Genomic DNA, 3,647 nt, shown 5'->3' with positions numbered 1-3,647 from the left:
GTGAGCTCTCCGGAGCAAGGCCCTTTTCCTCCTGTACTAGATTTGTTTCGTTTTGTTATGTTTTGTATTTTATCATCAATCTTTGTCATTCTATACCCCTATCACTGTACCCAACGCTACGGAATTTGGCGGCATTATACAAATAAATGATAATAATAATATTAAACCCTAATCGGCAGCTCCCGATATCGCCGCCACTATACTAAAGTTATTAACCCCTATTCCGCAGCTCCCTGACATCGCCGCAACTAAATAAATCTATTAACCCCTAAACGACCAGCCCCCCACATCGCAAAAAAACTAAATTAAACTATTAACCCCTACACCTACCCCTACCCCTAAGGTAACCCTAAACCTAACACCCCCTAACTTTAACATAATTAAAATAGAGCTAAACTAAAGTTACAATTATTAACTAAATAATACCTATTTAAAACTAAATACACACTTACCTGTGAAATAAAACCTAAGCTATCTACAGTATAACTAATAGTTATATTGTAGCTAGCTTAGGTTTTATTTTTATTTCACAGGTAAGTTTGTATTTATTTTAACTAGGTAGACTAGTTAGTAAATAGTTATTAACTATTTACTAACTACCTAGTTAAAATAAATACAAATTTACCTGTGAAATAAATCCTAAACCACCTTACACTAAAACCTAAAATTACAAAAACAAACAAACACTAAAATCACAAAAAATAAAAATAGCTTCCATTACAAAAAACAAACAAACGAAATTATCCAAAAAAATAAAAATGATTCCTATTCTAATACCCTTAAAAAAAAAAAAAAAAACCCCAAAATAAAAAAGCCTAATCTAGAATAAACTACCAACGGCCTTTTGTAGGGCATTGCTCTAAGTTAAAGAGCTCTTTTGCTACAAGAAAAACAAACACCCCTAACAGTATACAAACCTCCACCCCCAAACTACCAAGGGCCCTTAAAAGAGCCTTTTGTGGGGCATTACCCTAAGTTAAACAGCTCTTTTGCTACAAAAACAAACAAACACCCCACTAACAGTATACAACCCCCCACACCCCAAACTACCAAGGGCCCTTAAAAGGACCTTTTGGGGGGCCCTTAAAAGGGCCTTTTGTAGGGCATTTTCCTAAGGTAAACAGCTCTTTTGCTGCAAAGAAAATACAATCACCCCCTAAAAAAATACATTACACAAAATAACAAACAAATTATCAAAATAATAAAAATTATTCCTATTCTAATACCCATTAAAAAAAAAACCCACCCCAAAATATAAAACTTAATCTAGAATAAGCTTCCAATGGCCCTTAAAAAGGCCTTTTGTAGGGCATTGCCCTAAAGATATCAGCTCTTTTTGTGAAGATAAAAAAATCCAAATACCCACTAACATTACAAACCCCCACCCCCCCAAACCCAGAAAATAAAAAAATATCTAAAAAACTTAAGCTACCCATTGCCCTGAAAAGGGCATTTGTATGGGCATTGTCCTTAAAAGGGCATTTAGCTCTTTTACATGCCCAAACCCTAATCTAAAAAAAAAAACACCCCAAAAAAAATTAAAAAAACCTAACACTAACCCCCGACGATCCACTTACAGTTTTTGAAGTCCCGCTTGAACGATCTTCATCCCGGTGGAGAACTCCTCATCTAGGCGGCGAGAAGTCTTCATCTAGACGGCCTCTTCAATCTTCATCCTGGCGGCGAAGTCCTCATCCAAGCGACGAGAAGTCTTCATCCAGACGGCCTCTTTAATCTTCATGCAAGCGGCATCTTTCTTTCTTGATCCCAGTGGTGTGGAGCGGGTCCAACCAAGACATCCAGCGCAGAGCATCCTCTTCATATGGTCGCTGCCGTACACTGAATCTTCAATGCAAGGTACGCGATTCAAGATGGCGTCCCTTGCATTCCTATTGGCTGAAAGATTTGAATCAGCCAATAAGAATTAGAGCTGCTAAAATCCTATTGGCTGTTCAAATCAGCCAATAGGATTTAAGCAGCTCTCATTCTATTGGCTGATTCGAATCAGCCAATAGAATGAGAGCTGCTTAAATCCTAGGTTTAGTGGTGAATAGTTTAAATTAGTTTATTGCAATGTGGGAGCTTTCGGTTTAGGGGTTAATAGTTTAGTATATTTCGTTGTGGGGGGCTTGCAGTTTAGGGGTAATAGGTTTATTATAGTGGTGGCAGAATTAGGGCTTAAAAACTTTAGTATAGTGGGGGTGATGTGGGCGGACGGCAGATTAGGGGTTAATAATATTGAAATAGTGTTTGCTATGCGGGAGGGCGGCGGTTTAGGGGTTAATAACGTTATTATAGTGGTGACGATGTCAGGGAGTGGCAGAATAGGGTTTAATATTTTGTTAAAGTGGCGGCGATATCGGGAGCGGCAGATTAGGGGTAAATCGTTTTAGAGTGTAACGCTTGCCTTTTAGCCTCACCGCAAAACTCGTAATGGCAGAGCTATGGGAATCCCATGCAAAAACGTAATTGTTACAAGTGCGGGACTGACGTTGCGTTACAGGCTAAATGGCTTGCGGTACAGCTATACCGACAAGACTTGTAATGGCTGCGGTGCTGTTTTTTTAACGTTGAAATTACCATTTTTTCAGCGTTAAAACACGAACGCACAACTTTTAATCTAGCTGACTGTTTCTTTCTGCTTTTTTGTTTTCACAGATCTAATTTGTGTCCTACTGCTTATCTGGTATTGACTGCTTACCTGGTATTTCTTCCTGGGTGGCCTCTCACCACCTAAATATAAACATGTCCAAGATTGAGCTCCTTCTTATCCCCCCTCAAGCTCTACGCCGACTTTTGACGGCATCACCATTTCCCCATCGCCCCAAGTCTGCTGCTTTGGAGTTATACCTGACTCAAATCTATCCTTCCCCCATATTCAATCGCTTTCTACATCCTGCCGCAACCATCTACGCAATATTTCCAAGATTAGCCCTTTTCTGAGCGCTGACACCACAAAGCAAATAATCCAATCCCTTGTTATTTCCCGACTTGACTACTGTAATAACCTACTCGCTGGCCTTCCTCTTTCCCGCATCTCCCCCCTTCAATCCATCCTAAATGCCTCTGCCAGGCTGATCCACCTTTCCCGTTGCTCTGTATCTGCTGCACCTCTCTGCGAGTCCCTTCATTGGCTCCCCATTCACAGTAGAATTAAATTCAAAATTCTCACCCTTACATACAAAGCTCTCACCAACGCCGCTCCCCTCTACCTATCCTCTCTAATACACAAGTATACTCCAGCCCGCCCACTAAGATCCAACAATGACCTGCTTCTTGCATCCGTGACTATCACCTCCTCTCATGCTGGACTGCAGGACTTCTGTCGTGCAGCACCTTCCCTCTGGAACACACTCCCTTGTGCTGTCAGGCTTTGCCATAATCTTTTTTCCTTTAAATGTTCCCTGAAGACTTTTCTGTTCAGGGAAGCCTACTACCCAACTCAATAATAAATTAATTTCACTTACCTAACATTTCCCTCATCTAACTCTGTATTAACATCTTTCTCAATCTTGCAGTCCTCACCTCCTGTTTCTCAACCCCCTACCCTTCTAGATTGTAAGTTCACACGGGAATAGGGCCCTCAATCCCTCCTGTATGTGTTTCTAAATTTTATTACAAGACCAGAAACTCCTATTTTGCATTAC

The sequence above is a fragment of the Bombina bombina genome, chromosome 1 (assembly GCF_027579735.1).
Source record: "Bombina bombina isolate aBomBom1 chromosome 1, aBomBom1.pri, whole genome shotgun sequence".
In the NCBI taxonomy this organism is placed as follows: Eukaryota; Metazoa; Chordata; class Amphibia; order Anura; family Bombinatoridae; genus Bombina; species Bombina bombina.
The sequence above is the reverse complement of the archived record's forward strand: the minus strand, read 5'-3'. Positions refer to the sequence as shown.